Source organism: Lepidochelys olivacea, assembly GCF_965140295.1.
Source record: "Lepidochelys olivacea isolate rLepOli2 genome assembly, chromosome: 1".
NCBI classification, from domain to species: domain Eukaryota; kingdom Metazoa; phylum Chordata; order Testudines; family Cheloniidae; genus Lepidochelys; species Lepidochelys olivacea.
This window is the reverse complement of record NC_140411.1, coordinates 2,724,736-2,745,854: the sequence shown is the minus strand read 5'-3', so window position 1 is coordinate 2,745,854 and position 21,119 is coordinate 2,724,736. Positions and strand designations below refer to the sequence as shown.

General features: G+C 48.3%; 1 long non-coding RNA gene and 1 pseudogene across 2 annotated transcripts; one reads left to right on the top strand and one right to left on the bottom strand.

Moving 5' to 3' along the window:
* Positions 1 to 3,777: 3,777 nt before the first annotated feature.
* On the bottom strand, positions 3,778 to 9,037 carry LOC311514633. Its single transcript, XR_014709903.1, has 2 exons — positions 8,167 to 9,037; positions 3,778 to 5,254 (listed from the first exon to the last, which is right to left on the bottom strand). It is a non-coding gene; the product is annotated as an uncharacterized lncRNA (long non-coding RNA).
* A 7,029-nt stretch (positions 9,038 to 16,066) lies between these two features.
* LOC311514558 (olfactory receptor 52K2-like) lies at positions 16,067 to 17,065 on the top strand (annotated as a pseudogene). The gene has a single exon. The product of its transcript is annotated as an olfactory receptor 52K2-like (transcript).
* Positions 17,066 to 21,119: the final 4,054 nt, after the last annotated feature.

Sequence of the window (21,119 nt, the reverse complement as noted above, 5' to 3'; positions counted from 1 at the left end):
ATTGAACAGCGCGCTGTGTTTGACACTGAGATTAGAATGTACATGCAAGAACTGGAATCCAAATTTTTTGACAGATTTCAAGATTTCAATATCTCCAGCGATTTGGCCCAACAATTTCTTTTCTAATTAAACCTGAAAAGTTCAATGAAAGCAACTTGGATTTGTCTGTATTTCAGTGGATGGGTGTTAAAGATTTCGAAATGAAGCTCATTCAGTTAAAAAGCTCAGAATTGTGGGCATCAAAGTTTGGAGATCTGAGGAGTGCACTTGAAGCTACCGAGAGAGATCATGGGGCCTCTATTCTGACCTGCTGGATGTCCCCGCCAGTGAAATTTAACTGTTTGAAGAAAATTGCATTTGCAATGCTTTCAGCATTTGGATCCACATACCTATGTGAGCAGGTATTCTCACACATGAAATCTGTCCTCTGTCCCTCTCAGAGCCGGTTAACAACTGATCACTCAGAAACCTGTGTGCAGCTTAAAGTATCCAAATACATGCCAGACATTGGAAAACTCAGCAAGGAAAACAAGGGCAAGGATCACCCTAAACTGATAAGATCTGCATTTTAATTTAATTTTAAATGAAGCTTCTTAAACATTTTAAAAGCCATATTTACTTTACATACAACAACAGTTTAGTTATATAATATAGACTTATAGAGAGAGACCTTCTAAAAATGTTAACATGCATTACTGGCATGTGAAACCTTAAATTAGAGTGAATAAATGAACACTCAGCACACCACTTCTGAAAGGTTGCCGACCCCTGGCTTAGCTGAATGGGATTCACAAATAGATTGGCCATTGTATGTGGCCCTGGTGGCACCACCTTTACTTAAAGCTGTCTGAGACCTTCAATAAGAAGACCTCATTTTCAGTTGGATGTAAATTTTCCAAACTTTAAGTGTTCGGAGTGAAATTTCCTACACTGGGTGTTTGCTTCTGTCTGAATTGTTTTTTGAAAGTTTCAGACATAACAGTTCAGCTGATTTCTCAACTGAAATTAGGAGACAATATGTCTTGCCCATGTTATTCCAGTGAGGAGCACTTCCACCTCCATGCTTTCCAGCAGACAAAAGTCAGGTAACAGTCACCCCCACACATACCCCCACTTAACAGCCAGAGCCCTGAAATGCAAGAGCAGGAGGTGAAAGTCTCTGTGCATTAACACACAGCTGGCTCTTGAGGTCTTTATTCACTTCTTATTCCAAGGGGAGTTTTGCCTCAGTGGGGCCTGAGCAAACTATGGGCCAGAGCCCCAGAATGTGGCCTTTGTATTATACATCTACTAACACCTTTCTCCTGGAGGATCCCCTGTGCCACTGAAATGCAGCCACCTTGGGCTGGAAGCCATCAGCTGGGGCGGACAGGTGCGCACAGAAAATACTGGTGCAAACTCATCCCCTGTGGCAAGGGCCCTGGGATGTTAAATGGCTGTGCAGGGCAGAAAGGACCTCAGACTTACCGTCTATCCCATCATGCCCACATTGCACTAAGTTTGTCGAGCAGGTGAGCTCCCCAGCAGGAGATGGTACCTGAGAATCCTGAGAAGGAAGTGGTTTCCCTGGGAATCCCCCTCAGGTAGCCGTGCCCCACACCTCTCTCACCCCAGTGTCTGCAGCAGCGTCCCACGCCGAGAGCCAACACAGGGCTGAGCACCGTTTATAATATAGCTCTGTGCAGTCTCAGTGGGGTTTCCTCAAAATCTAGGGGAGAAGCAGCATCTGGATGCAAACAGGTTTGAGACCAGCTTGTCTCTGCTTCTGTGCTATTTATGCAGCTTTAGCAGTAAACAGTAATTAAGGGACCTTCCCAAAGGGAGATGAGAATTCTTGGGCTCTCCCCTGAGTCAGACAGGAATTGGCTTCTCTGTGTATTTGTGTATATGTAAAAAAAATATAGTTGATTAGGAAGAAAAACTAGGGATTAGTCCTTTGTCTCCATAGGGTCTGGTACCCTCTAAATGCCCAGGATGGAGAGGTAGAGAGTAGAGAGTAGACAGACTGGTCTGGAGACAGATGCCTGAGGGGAGACACAAACACTTTCTGCAGGCACACGGAGCTATTGCTAAGAGATCAGAGATCAGTAATTCTCCACAGTAAGTGTCATTGAAGGATCTCAGAAAGACTCAGGAATGTCAGTATGAACATATCCCCATTATACAGATAGGTAAACTGAGGCAGAGAGCGATGTGATCTGGCCAAGGTCACACAGAGGTTGAATGGCAGTGTTGGGAACACTGGGGCATGGCCACTAGGTAACTCGAGGGGATGGAAGACCACGAGTGTCGATGAAGCCCCCTCGCACTAGGCCCCTGTGTCCTTGCCCCACCCCCCCCTCCTGCCTGGAGGCACTCACAGCAGCTCTGCGTGCTAGGCCTAAGTGTCCTTGCCCCCCCCGCCTGGAGGCACACACAGCAGTTATGCTGAGAGTCTGCAACAGTATGTTGCAGAGTCAGACTGCCTGAAACTAAGCAAGGCCAAACAGGGGAGATATGGAAGAACAATGCTGAATAAAGCAGCTTTATGTATAGTTTAACAAATGATACAGAGAATCAGGGAACTAGCTGGGAACTGGATTGGCTGGCTATATGGATACTTGGAGCAGCTTGCTATTGGATAAGTATGCTGGAAAAAAGGATGTATAAAAGCCTGTGTAACTTCCTGCTCTGTTGTACAGGATTTGAGATTCAAATCTCCCTGTACCTTTTTGAAGCTTCAATTAAACTTTTCTGCTTCTCCACCCCGTTGTGATTATTGGGTGTAGCACACCGGGTAACGAACCAACTCAAGCTGTTGTTCAGCCTCTCGGCACTGGGTGCCGGTAACAGCAGGATGACAGACAGAATCCAGCAGTCGTGACTCCTCTGCCCTAACCACAGTCTCTCTCTCACGCCAAGAGGGAAATGGACTCCCGCTCTGGCATGGACTGTTTGTTGGGTGGGATGCAGAGGAAAGGCTGGAAGAAGGAGCCTGAGCCTTCGTCATTCTCTCAAGGTGAATGTGAGGTTTTCAGAACTAGCTGTGACCTGTGTGTTCCCCACTCCTGTGAGGTATGAACTCCTGGACTCCACTTCCGCTCCCACTCAGAAACCTGCCAACGCATCACAGTCCCTGGGGTCGCTCTGGGGGAAGAGACTTAATGGAAGCAACAGCAACAGAATGTCCCTGTGGGTGGCGTGTCCCTCCCCCATAAAGCTGCCCTGGAACAAAGGGGGGCCCGTAGACAGGATAAAGACTGGATTAGTGTTTGGACTGGATTTGTTCTCTCCCTCTTGGTTCATTTCCTCCTAGTGTCGCACAGGTGGAATTGAAATCTAATGTTCCAGGCTGAGTCAGACTTTCCAGGACAGCCCCGGTGGAGGGCGCTTGGATTCCCACAGCTGAGCTCTCGGCCTGCTCCTCTGGCTCATTGGGGGTATTTCTCTGGTGTGGAGCACCTGGATTTTACAGCAGCATTATGAGACTGAACAAATTCTCCTGTCTGAGCTGAACGGGGGGCATTTCCTCCTGTATTCGAATTACTCACACTCTGCAGCTGGCCAGCACGGTTTGATCTTCCTCTGTCGCTAACGGCAATGAAGGGTGGTGGGAACTAGGTCCTTACTTGTGTGGATTATTGCATTTATTGTTTATGATCATTATTTGTATTGTGGAAGCCTCATGTGTATAATTTTTGTATTTGAATTTGTTGCCGGCACCCAGTGCCGAGAGGCTGAACAACAGCTTGAGTTGGTTCGTTACCCGGTGTGCTACACCCAATAATCACAACGGGGTGGAGAAGCAGAAAAGTTTATTTGAAGCTTCAAAAAGGTACAGGGAGATTTGAATCTCAAATCCTGTACAACAGAGCAGGAAGTTACACAGGCTTTTATACATCCTTTTTTCCAGCATACTTATCCAATAGCAAGCTGCTCCAAGTATCCATATAGCCAGCCAATCCAGTTCCCAGCTAGTTCCCTGATTCTCTGTATCATTTGTTAAACTATACATAAAGCTGCTTTATTCAGCATTGTTCTTCCATATCTCCCCTGTTTGGCCTTGCTTAGTTTCAGGCAGTCTGACTCTGCAACATACTGTTGCAGATTCTCAGCATAACTGCTGTGTGTGCCTCCAGGCGGGGGGGGCAAGGACACTTGGGCCTAGCACGCAGAGCTGCTGTGAGTGCCTCCAGGCAGGGGGGGGGGCAAGGACAAGGGGCCTAGTGCAAGGGGGCTTCATCGACACTCGTGGTCTTCCATCCCCTCGAGTTACCTAGTGGCCATGCCCCAGTGTTCCCAACAACTCCCCCCTTTGAGAACACTCAACAGCCTTGGCTCTGAGTTTTCTCACTTGGGCTTGCTACATTGGAGATATTAACTGGACGGCAAGTTACATTTCCAAACCCCTTTTTTGTGGTAAGATTATTTGTAAGTGTTTCCCTAAAAGGGGAGGAACCATTACACCCACACTGTTGGCCTCCCCTGTTGGTCTTTATCCAATACCCATCAGCCCACTGTGTAATAACACAGGAGCTCTTTCCCACAGGATGCCCATAGGGATCAGATTGGTTTCGGGTAAAACATAACACTCCCTCAGTGAGTACTGCAACTGAATACTCCTGGTCCTGATAGGTGGCTTGCTGTAAAGAGGTCTTGTTCCAGAACGGTGAGTCCGTTCTTTCCTGCTCTTTGGTGGTGGCTAATTCTGCTAGGGTCAAGGGCAGCATGTCAAGGGGCATTCTCGTTTTGGGGGATAGTGGAGTTGGAGCACACACCCAGCAATCAGTTCGGTTTGTTAAAGTAGCAACATGGTGCGCAAGCAAAACAAAGGAGTTATGCTCCCGATATGCACAGTTTGGAAATACCAATACAGAGAATAACAATGTTACCCAATTAATTATTACCAGAGTCTTCCCAACCCAAGGTCTCCAATACCTGGGTGGGCCCATTTTAGCATTAAGGTGCCCGCTATTTGTGTCTTTTAAACAGTAGCTTTAGCCCGAGATTGTCACTAGATGAGGAGTCAGCAGGTTGGACGGTCCACTGTTCTGCTGACGAGGGGGCAGGTACTGCCTTCAGACGAGAGTGATGGATCCAGTTCTTGTGTCCCTCGATCTTTGCCGCTGTATGGGAAATCAGCAGGACGGTATAGGGTCCTTTCCACTTTTCCTGGAGAGGCTCGTCTTTCCAGGTGCGAACAAGCACAGAGTCACCGGGCTGTAAGGAGTGAACGGGAGAGTCCAAGGGGAGAGGCTGGGAATCCTTGGTATACCTGTGAAGAGACAAGAGAACAGCAGACAGAGAACACATATACTGTGACAAAAAAACATTACCCAACTCCCATTCCCCTGACAGAACCGGGGTGCCATTCATGGGCCATGCCCTTCCAAACATAATTTCAAAGGGACTGAGCCCTAATCTACCCTTTGGAAGAACACGGATACGGAGTAGGACGAGGGGCAAAGCATCAGGCCATCGCAGTGAGGCTTCTTGGCACACTTTTGAGAGATGCCGTTTAAGGGTCTGATTGGTACGCTCCACTACCCCACTGGCTTGCGGTCTCCAGGGCGTATGGAGTTTCCAGGGGATTTGTAAGGCATGTGAGATGCTTTGAATGATTTTTGACGTGAAGTGTGTCCCGTTGTCAGATTCCATCCACAGGGGGAGTCCAAAGCGAGGAATGATCTCCTTAACAAACTTGAGGGCCACTGTCCTGGCAGTGCAGTTACGGCATGGGAAGGCTTCTGGCCATCCGCTGAACCGATCCACTATAACAAGGAGATATTTGAACCCTTGAGTCCGGGGAAACTCAGTAAAGTCTATTTGCCACACTTGTCCGGGGCCCGGAGTGGGTTCTAGGGCAGCTGGTGGCACAGGATGTCCCGGTCGGGGGTTATTCTTTTGGCAGACTAAGCAGTCCGCTTGTACCTGGGCAGCCAGGGGTCGGAGTCTGGAAGTGATAAAGTATTTTCCCATTAGCTGGATAAGTGCTTCCTTGCCAGCATGAGTGGTTTGATGTAGTTTCTGCAGCACTGGCTGGATTAGGCCCTTTGGTAGGAGGACCTTCCCTTCTGGGGAATGGAGCCATCCCTCCTTTTCCCAGAGACTGAGTTTGTCAGTTAGCTGTCTCTCCTCCCCAGAGTACTGAGGGGTTGGAAGCTCCCCTCCTGATGGGATAAGGGCATGCATATGGGCGTTCTCAGCCTGAGGGGATGGCAGGGTGGCAGCATGCTTAGCCTCTCTATCTGCCCGGGCGTTACCTCTGGCCACATCTTGATCCTCCCTTTGATGGGCTTTACAATGTACCACAGCCACTTCCGAGGGGAGTTGTACGGCTTCTAGGAGCCGGAGGATTTGGGGCCCGTACTTGACTGGGGAGCCTTGGGCTGTCAGCATTCCCCTTTGCTTCCATAGGCCAGCATGAGCATGCAGCACACCAAAAGCATACTTTGAATCAGTAAAAATGTTGACCCGCTTTCCTTTTGACAGTTCAAGTGCACGGGTCAGCGCTATTAGTTCGGCAAGCTGGGCAGAGGTCCCAGCAGGCAAACCTTCAGCTTCCACAGTGTCATGGAGGGTCACAACAGCATAACCCGCCCTCCTTTGCCCATTTATTACAGTACTGCTACCATCAGTGTACCACTCATAATCTGCATTTGGGAGGGGTGCATCCTTTAAATCCAGACGGCTGGAGTACTGGGCGTCTATGATCTCTAAACAGTCATGTTTCTATTCCTCTGTTTCTGGCAAGAGAGTAGCTGGGTTAAGGGAGGGGCAAGGCTGTAGGGTGACTTCAGAGTTCTCTAACAGCTTAGCCTGGTACCGAGCAATCCGAGCCTGGGTGAGCCAAAGCCCTCCCTTTGCAGCCAATAAGGCTCGGACCATATAGGGAGTATAGATTTGCATAACCCCTCCCAATGTTAGCTTCTCGGCTTCCTCAAGCAATAGGGCAGTAGCTGCGACCGCCCGTAAACATGCCGGCCAACCCTTTGCAACCTGATCCAATTGCTTAGAAAAATAAGCCACAGGACGCTTCCATGCTCCTAACAGCTGTGTAAGCACTCCTAGCGCCACCCCCCTTCGTTCATGTGCATACAACTGAAATGGCTTACAGAGATCCGGCAGGCCCAGAGCTGGGGCTTCCATCAATTTTCTTTTCAGGATTTTAAATGCCCTGTCAGCCTCTGGGGTCCAATAGAAAGGGTCATGATCTGCTCCTTTTACACAGTCGTACAGGGGTTTAGCCCACAGTCCAAACTCTGGGATCCATATCCTGCAAAAGCCTGCCATACCCAGAAATGCCCTGAGCCGCTTACGGTTACTTGGGGTAGGAACTTGACAGATAGCTTCCTTTCTTTTTTTTCGCTTGAACGCTGACGCTCCCCTTGCCTTAGCTGTAACCTGATCCCTCTCCACCTCAGACCACAGGGTTCTCAGGAGGATATTACAGTCGTCTCAATCGGCTTGTGACTACTGAGGCACCCCTCAAAGACTGAAATAAACCTGCTTGCGTTCGTTGAGAATTCCCCAGCCTGTGTTTTAAAAGCTGCTAAGTCTATTGAATTGAATGGCACATGGATGTAAACTTGCATAGTGGTAGCCTGACGTCCATCTGCCCCTGGGCAAGCCACAACAGCCTCGGTAAGCAAAGGATAGAGTCCCACCGAGGGGGCAATCTCTATAACCCGAGGCATCCTACCCTTATACGGTGGGGGTGTGGGGGCCGAAGGGGACACCGGCTCTGCCATTACAGTGGGGGTGGGGGTCTGGGGACTAACATTAGCTACTACCGAACCAGTCGGAGTCAGATTACAGCGCTGTAAAATATCTGGTCGAGTACATAAAGTCAGAAACAAATGCGCATACATATGTTCATTCCATTTACCCATTCACTGAAAAAACAAAACTAATTGGAGGATCATGTTGTAATTAATTGACCCTCCTGGTGGCCACCACTCCTGGTCCTCTAGTTGATATTGAGGCCAGTCAACTGTACAGAATCGTTTTAATTGGCTCTTAGTCATCGGATCCGCACCAAATACCTTCCAGTTTGCTAGAATGCACTCTAGGGGCGTACACCGTGCCCTAACCCCCGAGCTCTGTCCCTGTCCCATACCTACAGGGTAACTCTGGGCGTCCCCAGGTTCCAACAGAGCATATAATCCGGATTTTAAAGGATCCTACCTTATCCAAGGGACTGGTTCTTCACCGTGGCCTGCAGCTGCTCCTCCCCAACGTCTAAGGTACCGGTTCTTCACCGTGGTCCACAACAGCTTCTCCACTATATGAGTGCGTTGCACCGTTGTGCCCTCTGGGGTCGATCAAATCGCGTCTCCTCCGAGGCCCCCGATGAACTCACCGGTGCGCGCTGGGCGTCGGTTCTCGCCGCAATCCTCGACCTCCAGGAGGGGTCCGGGCAAGGCTAAATTGCAGCCTCGAGCCCACCCAGGGACGCCAAAAGCTGTTGCCGGCACCCAGTGCCGAGAGGCTGAACAACAGCTTGAGTTGGTTCGTTACCCGGTGTGCTACACCCAATAATCACAACAGGGTGGAGAAGCAGAAAAGTTTATTTGCAGCTGCAAAAAGGTACAGGGAGAATAAAATCTCAAATCCTGCACAACAGAGCAGGAAGTTACACAGGCTTTTATACATCCTTTTTCCCAGCATACTTATCCAATAGCAAGCTGCTCCAAGTATCCATATAGCCAGCCAATCCAGTTCCCAGCTAGTTCCCTGATTCTCTGTATCATTTGTTAAACTATACATAAAGCTGCTTTATTCAGCATTGTTCTTCCATATCTCCCCTGTTTGGCCTTGCTTAGTTTCAGGCAGTCTGACTCTGCAACATACTGTTGCAGATTCTCAGCATAACTGCTGTGTGTGCCTCCAGGCGGGGGGGCCAAGGACACTTGGGCCTAGCACACAGAGCTGCTGCGAGTGCCTCCAGGCAGGAGGGGGGGTGGGGCAAGGACACAGGGGCCTAGTGCGAGGGGGCTTCATCGACACTTGTGGTCTTCCATCCCCTCGAGTTACCTAGTGGCCATGCCCCAGTGTTCCCAACAGGTGGGATGTTTGTCCCATCAGGGTGAGGCACTCCATGATTCAACTCCTGTCTAGCGTATAGAACTTAGATTGATTTTGTTTATTTCTTAAGTAACCAACTTTGATGTGTTTTCTGTAACTTACATAACTTTAGCGCCCTTGTGGCCAAGCCGGAGCCTGCTCTGCAGGCAGCTCTGGCCAAGAGACGGCGCGAGCAGGAATGCAGCAGGGAAAATCCTTCCACCCCAGGGGCACCTGTTCCAAACTCCCCAGAGTGAACACACCCACCCACCGGAAAAGTACAGGAGATATAACAAAGGGAGATATTTATTTACAGAGGGATGAGAGGAGAAAAACAACCAGGGGACGTATAGGGGGAGCAGTAGAACAGGGTTGCATCCAAACCAAGGCCCCACATGCCCAGTGGGAGCACAGGCTGCCAGGGCAGACGCCCAGCAATGCGTCTGCACACAGAGTTCAGAAGTGCCGAGCAATGTTCCAGTCCAGTGGGGAGTCTTGTGTGTTCCTGGTCGTCTTCGGCACCAGTGAACTTTCCCCAACAAACCCCTCCGGTGCCCTCTTCTGCGGCTCTCTGCAAAGCCACCCAGAGCAACCACCTCCCCACTTAACTAGCTACAGCCTCCCTCCTTAGTCCCAATGCAGAGTCACCAGCCCCAGGTCTCACAGCCCCATGCAGCTCTGGGCAGCAGTGATACTGGGTCCAGCTCCGGCCTGTCCTTCTCGGGCGATTCCTCCCTGGCACAGTGCTCCTCAGGCTCCTGTCCTGGGGTGTCCCTGATCGGCCGCCCTGTCCTTCCCAGGCTTCAGGCAGGTTCTCTCTCCTCCCCTTTGTCCGGGGCCTCCCAGCTGCAGCCCTTCTCTCCCCGGGCTCCAGAGCCACCCCCCGCAAGTTTCCCTCCTTTCTCTCACTGCTTCCCCTCCCCAATTGGAAAAAGATTTAAAGGGGCCATGTTCTCTAAACCCCAAGGGTTACACTTATAACAACTTAAAATCCATCTTTCTGAACTTAGTACATCTGCTTTCTATTTATTTACCTAAAACAGTGTGTTATTTGAAGTATAAAGGGAAATCTGCTCAGCAACAGGGGCTGGTGAATTGTCCTCTCCACATTGAGGGAAGGGGGCAGGGCAATAAACTTACATTAGTCAGTCTTCCGACAAGGGCAAGACAGTACAGCTCTGAGGACCTAGGCTGGGGAGCTGGGGGAACTGGCTGGAGCCTCTCTCTTGTTGGTTCACGAGTGGCTAGTGAAAGTTTTCATGTAAGTTCAGGTGTGTGTGTCTCTGTCTGTGTATGACTGTGTAAGTGCAAGACCTGGAGGGGCTTGCTGCTTTTCACAACCTCACAGGCTGTTTCAGGTGGCACCCTACAGAAGTCTGTCGCCCCCCCGCAATGAACAGGCCCTACAACAGTATGAGTCCATTTCCCACTTATCATGCCCTCAGTTACTGATGGAGAAACCATTTTTATGGCAGAGAACTCAGAACTCCTGGGTCTGTCATTCTCTGTTTGATTTTGGCCAAGTCATGTCACCCTGTACCTCAGTTTACCTATGGATATAATGCGGATGTGTACATAGTGATTTTCGTTTGCTAGCCCTTTTGAAGATCCTTCAATGACAGGTTTCAGAGTAGCAGCCGTGTTAGTCTGTATCCACAAAAGGAAAGGAGGAGCTGTAGCGCATTAAAGCTTATGCTCAAATAAATGTGTTACTCTCTAAGATGCCACAAGTCCTCCTGTTCAAAGAAAGGTTCTACGTGGTGTGATAATAGTAACTGATGAGAATTACTGATCTCTGATACCGTAGCGAAAATCCCTTGTGCCTCCAGAAAGCGTTCGTGTCTCCCCTCAGTCATCTTTCTCCAGGTCCGTCTGTTGACTATCTACCCATCGCTCCTGGGCATTTCGACAGCATCAGACCCTACGAGACCGAGTCACTTTCCCTAGGTTTCTTAGTAATCAACTATAATTTTTAATTATACACAAATACACAGAGCAGCCAATTCCCCTCTGACTCAGTGGAGAGCCCAAGAGTTCTCATCTCCCTTTGGGAAATTCCCACAATTATTGGTTGTTGTTGAAGCTGAATAACAAACACAGAAGTACAGACATGGAAACAGAGACATGAGCTAGAGAGTGTCTGGTCTCCAGCCTGTTTACATCCAGATGCTGCTTGTCCCCTAGAGGCTGAGCAAACCCCCCTGGGACTGCACAGAGCTATAGAATAAACAATGCACAGTGCTGTCAGCTCTCCGTGTGGGATGTTGCTGCAGATGCTGGGATGAGAGAAGTGTGGGACATGGATACATGAGGAGGATCCCCAGCAAAGACAATTCCATCTCAGAAATCACAGGTACCATCTCTTTCAGTTCGACAAACCAAGTGCAATGTATGCATGATGGGATAGAGAATAGGTCTGAATTCATTTCTGCTCCGCACAGCCGCTATACATCCCAGGCCCCTTGCCACAGGTGCTGAATTTCCACTAGTACCATGAGCCAAAATGCCCCTCTTTTGCTCTTTTGCTCTTTGCTGTGACCCTCGGTGATGGCTCCAGCCCTAAGGTGGCTTCATTTCCATCACACAGTGGATCCTTCAGGACGAAAGTTGTTAGTCGAGGTCCAGTACAAGGCCAGAATCGGAGGCCGTGGGCCGTAGTTTGCTCAGGTCCCAGTGAAGCGCTGTGGCATCCCCACTGTTGTGTTTTAAGTGTAGATGAGCCCTCAAGCAGATCATCCAGGAAAACATCCAGTCTGGAGTAAGAACTGAGAAAAAACCTCAGGGTCCAGCTGTGTGTTAATGCACAGATGCCGCCACCTCCTCCCCTTGCAATTTAGGGCTTTGGCTGTTAACAGGGTGGTGTGGGGGGTGGGTGTTACCAGACTTTCTCTGCTGAAAAGCATGGAGGAGCTACGGCTCCTCACGTGCTTAAATATGACAATTGTTCAACATGGGCAAGACATCTTCTCCCTTAGCTTCATGCTAGAAGTGGGCTGAACTCTTATGCCTGATACTTTCAAAATTAAATTCAGCCGGAAGTAGACACCCTGCTTTGCAAATTTCAGGTACATGGCTGGTAAAGGTATATGCAATTGAAAATGAAGTATTGTAAGTCAAGGTGTCTGACAGACTTAACTATGCCATTAAAACTATGGAGGAACATTGCCACGTAGATCAAGAGGCAATGGGTATGAACTACAGCATGGCAGATTTAGATTTAATCTCAGATAAACTTCCCAACTGTAAGAACAGGAGGACAATGGAATATAAAATCCTAGTGTCGACCAGGTCTTACTCAAGCAAAAGTTATGGGGCTCAGTACTGGGGTAACTGGGTGAAATTTAAATCCCTGTTGTCAAGGTTCCTCCCCAACTCTGAACTCTAGGGTACAGATGTGGGGACCTGCATGAAAACCTCCTAAGCTTACTTTTACCAGCTTAGGTTAAAACTTCCCCAAGGTACAAATTAATTTTATCCTTTGACCTTGGAATATCCACTGCCACCACCAAACTCTAACTGGGTTTACTGGGAAATGTAGTTTGGACAGGTCTTTCCCCCAAAATCCTCCCAACCCTTGCACCCCACTTCCTGGGAAAGATTTGGTAAAAATCCTCACCAATTTGCATAGGTGACCACAGACCCAAACCCTTGGATCTGAGAACAATGAAAAAGCATGCCATTTTCTTACAAGAAGAATTTTAATAGAAATAGAAGTAAATAGAAGTAAAGGAATCACCTCTGTAAAATCAGGATGGTAGATACCTTACAGGGTAGATTCAGGGGAATTAGATTCAAAACACAGAGAATCCCTCTAGGCAAAACCTTAAGTTACAAAAAAGACACACAGACAGGAATAGTCATTCTATTCAGCACAGCTCTTTTCTAAGCCATTAAAAGAAATCATAATCTAACACATACCTAGCTAGATTACTTACTAAAAGTTCTAAGACTCCATTCCTGTTCTATCCCCAGCAAAAGCAGCATACCGATAGACACAGACCCTTTGTTTCTCTCCCTCCTCCCAGCTTTTGAAAATATCTTGTCTCCTCATTGGTCATTCTGGTCAGGTGCCAGCGAGGTTACCTTTAGCTTCTTAACCCTTTACAGGTGAGAGGATTTTTCCTCTGGCCAGGAGGGATTTTAAAGGAGTTTACCCTTCCCTTTATATTTATGACACCTGTGTAATCCAGGAGGTCAGACTGGATGATCTGATGGTCCCTTCTGATTTTGAAGCCTATGAATTTATTGATATATAAAATAGTTCAGGCAATGGCCAATGGCCAATCCATTTGTGAATCACATTCAGCTAAGCTTTTTGCTCCAATAATATCTGTGGCAAGTAGTTCCACAGGCCAAATATGGGTTGTATATACAGTTTTCCTTTATGAATTGTCTATGTTCAGACTTTCAATGTAATTGAATGTTCCCTTGTTCGTGTGTTGTCTGACAGAATACATATAAATGCATGAACTACTTTCTATATCAATAGATTAATAGGCGTCAAAATCAGAAGGGACCGTCAGATCATGTGGTCTTTTATATCATGGAATCAAAGAGTGATAGGATTACAAGGGGGCTACAATGATCAGCTAGTCTAACCCCCTGCCAAGATGCAGGATTTGTTGTGACTAAACCATCCAAGACAGATAACTATCCAGCCTCCTGTTGAAAACCTCTAGTGAAGGACTTTCCACTACCTGCCTGGGCATCAGTTCCATTGGCCTCTTGTTCTCACAGTTGGGAAGTTTATCAGAGATTAAATCTAAATCTGCCATGCTGTAGTTTGAACCCATTGCCTCTTGATCTATGTGGCTATGTTCCTCCGCATCTTTAATGGCAGCCTTTCAAGTATCTCAAGACTGTTGTCATATCCCCCCTTAATCCTCCCTTTTCCATACTAAACATAACCTTTTCCTTTGGCCTTTGCTCGTATGGCTTGCATTCCATCCTATGGATCATCTTTCTCACTCTCCTTTGGAACCTTCTCAGTTTCTCTACATCCCTCCTATATATTGGAAACCCAAACTGGACACAATACTCCAGCTGAGGCCTCACCATGACCAAGAAAAGGGCTACTCTCCCTCCCCACCCCCCCCCCGTGACTGGCAAGCTATGTCTCTACTAATGCAAATGAAAATTGCATTTGTTCTTTTTTGCAATCGAAAAAAAAAAAAACACACCCCTGAAAGATGTAGCTAGAGCAACCTAACCCTGGTATATACAGCATGAGGTCTACCAAAGAATTCTTCATCGACCTAGCTACCACCTCTCGGAGAGGTGGATTAACTTCGCTGACAGGAGTACCCCCGCTGAAGTACCCACAGGGCTCTTGGTGGTGGAAATGGGTCACTGTTGAGGATAACATCCACCTTCCTAGAAAAACAGCAGGTCTGTGGCACATCACCACAGATACTGTTTGTCTCCCTTGCCTTCTGGTATGCGTACCTCAGCTCCTTCCCCTTTGCTGTGTCCTGATCATAGCTCTTTTCCCACAAGCTGCACAAAATCTGCCCCATAGGTATTGACGTTCCTACAGCTGGAGTGCATCTGGGAACGCACAGCCTCCTCTCCCCAAATACTGAGCAGATCCAGCAGATCCACAGTGGCCCAAGCTCTGAGCCACCATGGCCACCTAGGAAAGTGTGATGTGAGCACTCCACACCCAGCAAACAGGAAGGGGAATTTCAATTTTTCCGAGACTTTAAACAGGGACGGGCGGAAGCTGTTCACCTGGATTGGTGCGGCCTCATCTGGAGTACTGTGTCCAGTTTTGGGCCCCACACTACAAGAAGGATGTGGATAAATTGGAGAGAGTCCAGCGAAGGGCAAGAAAAATGATTAGGGGTCTGGAACACATGACTTATGAGAAGAGGCTGAGGGAGCTGGGATTGTTTAGTCTGCAGAAGAGAAGAATGAGGGGGGATTTGATAGCTGCTTTCAACTACCTGAAAGGGGGTTCCAAAGAGGATGGCTCCAGACTGTTTTCAATGGTAGCAGATGACAGAACAAGGAGTAATGGTCTCAAGTTGCAGTGGGGGAGGTTTAGATTGGATATTAGGAAAAACTTTTTCACTATGAGGGTGGTGAAACACTGGAATGCCAGGTTTCAGAGTAACAGCCGTGTTAGTCTGTATTCGCAAAAAGAAAAGGAGTACTTGTGGCACCTTAGAGACTAACCAATTTATTTGAGCATGAGCTTTCGTGAGCTACAGCTCACTTCATCATATGCATGCGTTACCTAGGGAGGTGGTAGAATCTCCTTCCTTAGAGGTTTTTAAGGTCAGGCTTGACAAAGCCCTGGCTGGGATGATTTAACTGGGAATTGGTCCTGCTTCGAGCAGGGGGTTGGACTAGATGACCTTCTGGGGTCCCTTCCAACCCTGATATTCTATGATTCTATGATTCTGTGGAGGGGAGAGGAGTTGAAACTGTTCACCAGAGCACTCAGGATGGGCAATGTGGGATGCCTTGTGGAGTCCAGTTACAGAGATAAAAACAAGCAAAAGTGTCTATACTGGCAATTTGCCAACAAAACTTTTGCATAAAACTCTTCCCAAGGTGGTTATTTTCTGACACTGAAACTGAGGACTTCTACCACTGAAAGTGGCTTTGCAGTGTGTACACCCCCACTGTTTCCTTGGCTAAATCTACTTATTTGCGAAAAAAAACATGGTAGTGTAGACAAGGCCTAAGGAACACTGATGGATAACCAGTATCCACACTTCTATTTCCTTCTGGAGCTTAGTAAGATTTCCCGCACCATGGAGTGTAGGAATTACTGAGCAGGGAGCACCATAAAATATGGAATTGGCATTAGTAGGGTAAGTTCTTCATAATTCATTTCTCTGAATAATGAAAATGTCATTTTTCAGTGTGTCAAGAGCGACCAATGTGCTTCCCCCATGTGAACAGCCTCCATGCAGTGTCTCATATTCACATTGTCTCTTCATCCAGGTATATGTGCTGTGACCATCACCCTAGACCCTGGGCACATACAGGAAGTCAGGGGAACATATGCTACATGCAAGAGACACTGTTCTGCCTCAGAGTTGGACACCTTCTCCCCTAATCCATGTCAGATTCCAACACAACCCACTTCACCAACCCCTCCACCTTCATCCTTCTGGGCATTCCTGGGCTGGAGGCGGCCCATGTCTGGATCTCCATCCCCTTCTGCACCATGTATGTCATAGCCGTCTTTGGGAACTTCACCATCCTGTTCATTGTGAAGGTGGAACCAAGCCTCCATGAGCCCATGTACTATTTCCTCTGCATGCTGGCCGTCACTGATCTGGTCCTGTCCACATCCACCCTGCCTAAAATGCTAAGCATCTTCTGGTTCAATTCCAGGGAGATCCATTTCAGTGCCTGCCTCACCCAGATGTACTTCATTCTCATCTCATCTGTGTTGGAGTCTGGGATCCTCATAGCCATGGCTCTGGATCGCTACGTAGCCATCTGCCATCCCCTGAGACATTCCACCACCCTGACAAACGCCATGGTGGCCAAAATCGGCCTGGCCGTGCTGCTCCGTGGCATCACAGTCATACTGCCCTTTCCCATCCTAGCGAGGCTGTGGCCATATTGCAGAACCAACGTCATCCCCCAGCCCTACTGCGCACACATAGCCATGGTGAGCCTGGCCTGCGCCGACACCCGTGTTAGTAGTTACTACGGCCTCTTTGTGTTATTCTTTGTGATGGGTCTGGATGGGATTTTTATTGCCGTATCCTATACCCAGATCCTCAGGGTCATCTTCATCCTCCCCACAAAAGATGCGTGGGACAAGACTTTGGGGACCTGCGGCTCTCACCTTTTTGTCATTTTAGCCTTTTACATCCCAAGTCTCATCATGTCCCTCATGCACAGATTTGCCCAAAATGTGCCCCTGCATTTCCACGTTCTCATTGGCAATGTGTACCTCTTCATGCCCCCCATGTTAAACCCCATAATCTATGGGGTGAGGACGAAACAGATCCGGGACAGGCTGCTCCGGCTCTTTACTCATACAGGGGCCTGAAGTTTTCTCCTGGTGCTCTGGCTCTCAGACCAAGATCTGGACAGACCTGGCTGGTGAAATGGTGCTAGGACCCCTTCTCTGAATCACTGACTGGACAGTCAAAGTGACATTAAACCCTTTCCTGGCATTTCCGTGCGGTGTCAGCGTAACAAACTGAGTAATCTTTTTTGTGTACAACTCATTCTCCCATAGGATCACCACCTTTCTAATTGCTTTTAACTGGACCTCTGAGGCCCCACACCCAGCCCTGCCTATTCCCCAAGGCCCTGCTCCCTGCCCCACCTCTTTCCACAAGGCCGCTTCCCCTCTCCCACCTATTCCCCAAGGCCCCGCTCCGTTCTCAACATCTTCTCCCAGAGCCCCACTCCTGTGACTCACTCCCCTCCTCTCCAACCCCATCCACTTGCTGGATCATCTGCATCTTCCTCCTCCCCAGCCTGGGCTCCCTCTGCCCCGGGGCTGGGACGGGACCTGCTGCAGGCTGGCAAGGACCCTGCAGGGAGGATGCAGCAGGCAGGCCAGTCCGAAGCAGAGGGGGAAGCTAGGAAACCATATAAAATCAGCTGTGGGTTAGGAGCAGGGCTGAGAGGCAGGCAGCGGAGATTGTGCATCATTCAGCATGTGGGCCCGAAAGCTCAGCTGCAAATTCCTGAGGGCAGAGACCATCGTGTGGCTCATTTCCTTATCTTTCAGCAAAAGTCTCAAGTTGCAGTGGGGGAGGTCTAAGTTGGATATTAGGAAACACTATTTCACTGGGAGGGTGGTGAAGCACTGGAATGGATTCCTTAAGGAGGTGGTTAAATCTCCTTATTTAGAAGTATTTAAGGCCTGGCTTGATAACGCCCTGGCTGTGATGATTTAGTTGGGGATCGATCCTGCTTTGAGCAGGGGGTTGGACTAGATGACCTCCTGAGGTCCCTTCCAACCCTGATATTCTATGATTCTATGATTTGTTCCTTCTGGCCGGGGGCCTGTGTTAGGGGGCTTATTCCTTCACCCACTTACTTCCCTGGTCCTTCTCGCATGAACAGAGAGCAACAATACCCAAAGTCCAAAGGTGCAAACAATTCGATGTTTATTGGGGTGAACTTCCAGCAAGCATGACTCCAGTTTCTTTCCTTAGTATCCTCCTTCCCAGCTCTGACACCACAGAGCCTTACACCTGTGTCCCTGTTCCCATTCCTACCCTTAGCCAAACATGATTCCAACTTCCTTACTCCCATTCCCTGTTCCCATTTCCCCCTTTAGCAAAACATGATTCCAATTTTCTTACCCCCATTCCCTGCTCCCATTTCCCACAACCACATGTCCACCCCCACCCACACCAACATGCCCAGTCACTTCCTCATTGACTACAGATTATATAGTAAAACTTGAGTTCTGCTTAGCTATACCTTAACCAATCATTTTCCTGAAATTTAACTAACCAATCCAAACATATTGTAACATGATTATGTAACCAATTATATCCCACCACCTTCATTAGTTTACACCCAGCAAAATTAATTATACAGCAGACAGGAACAATCACAGAACCAGACAGAGATTATACAGACAAACAATAGCAAAGTGGGAACTATAATGACAAGACAACACAGAAGTGAGGATTTCACATCCCAGCTATTGATAAGTGAGTTCTTGCCAGACAGGATACTATCAAACTGTTTCCTTTTACATTTTCTAGGCACTTCCCTTTCTCTGGAGGTGATAGGAACTATCAGGACAGGATTGTGTCCTAACAGCCCAATAGCACCTTCTTTCAATGTGACTAGTTTGGAATGTGAGGAGGTGACCGGTCGCTTCCCAGCTTATGGCTGCCTCTGCTGCTTAGCCAAAGGCCTTAGCCTAAGAACAGGGCCTCAGACTGTCACAGTGAGAGAAGGCCCTTACACCGGCAGACAGTGATTTTGATTCTTTCTTTTATACCTCTGTAACTAGCTAAGAGATAAGAATACACCTAAATTCTTAGAGTCTAGGCCTTTACAGACAGGCCTGAATATCTATATCCTAACAGCCTATAGCTGGCAGAGTCCCAACAGTAGGCATGGCTGGGAGCCCTTTGCCCTGAGCCAGGCCTCGGGGTCAGGGTAAGGGATCAGCTTTGAAGCTAGGAAGACAACAGCTGAGAGAGGTGGAGGGATCAGCCCCTGAGTTAGCTGGGAAGGCGGATGCTGGGCAGAGGCCAGGGTGGCCGCGGTTGCTCACACGGAGGGAGATGAATGGCACAGCTACCACTGTCCATCCTTTTCCACGGCACCTTATCTGGAACGACAGAGCACCCACTGAAGCTGAACGGTGAAGCTGAGTCTAACTTATGCTCTGCATGATGCTTTTGATCACTACATCTGGAAGTTCTTTAATTAGGCTGCTCGGCAGCATTATCCCCAGGGATAAGTCGGTGGCAGAGCTGGGAATAGAAACCAGGAGTGCTGACTCCCCCCACCACCCCGCACCAGTGCTCTGGCCATGAACCGGCATTGCTCCTCCGTGTTCTGTAAGAAACAGTGGGGCTATTTGTGTGCTGTGATCAGTGGAGTTTTCATCCTTCTTAAAGGGGATAATTTATTAAAGGAAGAGCTAAAAACTACAGACACAAAACCAGGTTTCTCCACAGTTCAGGGTTCTGCCTTGTTTTGCGCGTTTACCAGGGACCACACGCTGCTGGAACTCTACAGAGCGCATACAGGCCAACGACGTGCTGAAAGGAGCCACATCAGGGCAGTGTGTGACTCTGCAGCCCTGGGTAGGGCCTTTCGTTAGCAGCACACTAGACATAACAAATGATCATCTCCATTCAATGCAGAGAGAATGTGCCCAAGGTCACCAGCGCATCTGGGGAAGAGCTGGGACGCTTCACTCCCAGCTCCCTGGTCTCTGCAGATGCTTTATCTCTAGTTAAACGTCTTGGGCCAAATCCTCAGCTGGTGTCAGTGGGAGCAGCCCCACTGAAATCAGGGGAGGTCCCCGCACTAGAGAACCCAACGGAGGGACAGCACCATGAATCTGTGCTGATGCATGGACCACACGAGCCAGGTCTGAGACGCTAAAAAAGGGATTGGCAGCTGGGGACTCTGGGCTCGTTTCCTGGCTCCAGACATTTTCCTTCCTGCTGCCTCAGTTTCCCCATCTGAGCAACACTGTGTGTAGAACCCATCAACAATAAATTCTGTCCATGTGTGACTGTGCTTCAGTGGAACATGGCTGAGGATGCCAAACTCAGGACAAACTGCTGAGAAAGAGGCTGGTGGTTATTCTATGATTACATTAAATCAAGATAGTAAGAGACATAAACTTCTGTCTCACTGCACCGGTTAACTACACACATCCCAGCCCTTGGCTCACCACCCGGACACTGGACTCCATGAGGAGCAGTCAGTGAAAACCAATTTCCACCACATAGCGAGTCCTTCTCATCCAAAGAGACCAGCCACTTTTGCAGGTTAATCTATAACTCAGATCTTACCCAATAAGATCACTTCTGCCATCCCTGTAGCAATTGAAAACTAAAGGTTTGATAATAAAAGAAAATAAGAAGAGTTATAAATGGTTATTAGATCAGATCCATCCTAGGGGTTTTTCAGGTTTCAGAGATCAGCGTCATAGCAGTGATGGAATAAACTGCTAGCTTGCAAAAGTCTCTCTAGAAGGAACCATAGCAGTCTGGGGGTTATTAGTCCTTGTTCAGAGCTTCCTTGTTAGAAATCCAGTGCAGAGAAATGAAGACAATACAGATATGTTTTGGGGGTCCTTTTATATTCTCTGCCCTGTGCTTGGAGTATTACTGTCCCAAACAAAGCCCATTCTAGTACATCACCAATATGAACAACATCGGACACAAGGATGATACATTCAGATACACAGGAGAATCGTACTTAGCAAATCATAACTTTCCCATTGACACCTGACAGGACATAATTTGTAAAACCTTTGTTGCAATTATATAACCCTGGTAGCAACAGTGATAAAAACGCTCATATTCAATCATACAGCATCACACCCTGTTCTCGCCCCCTCACGGTGCAACAGCTGCTAGCCACCTAAGCAAGGCACATTG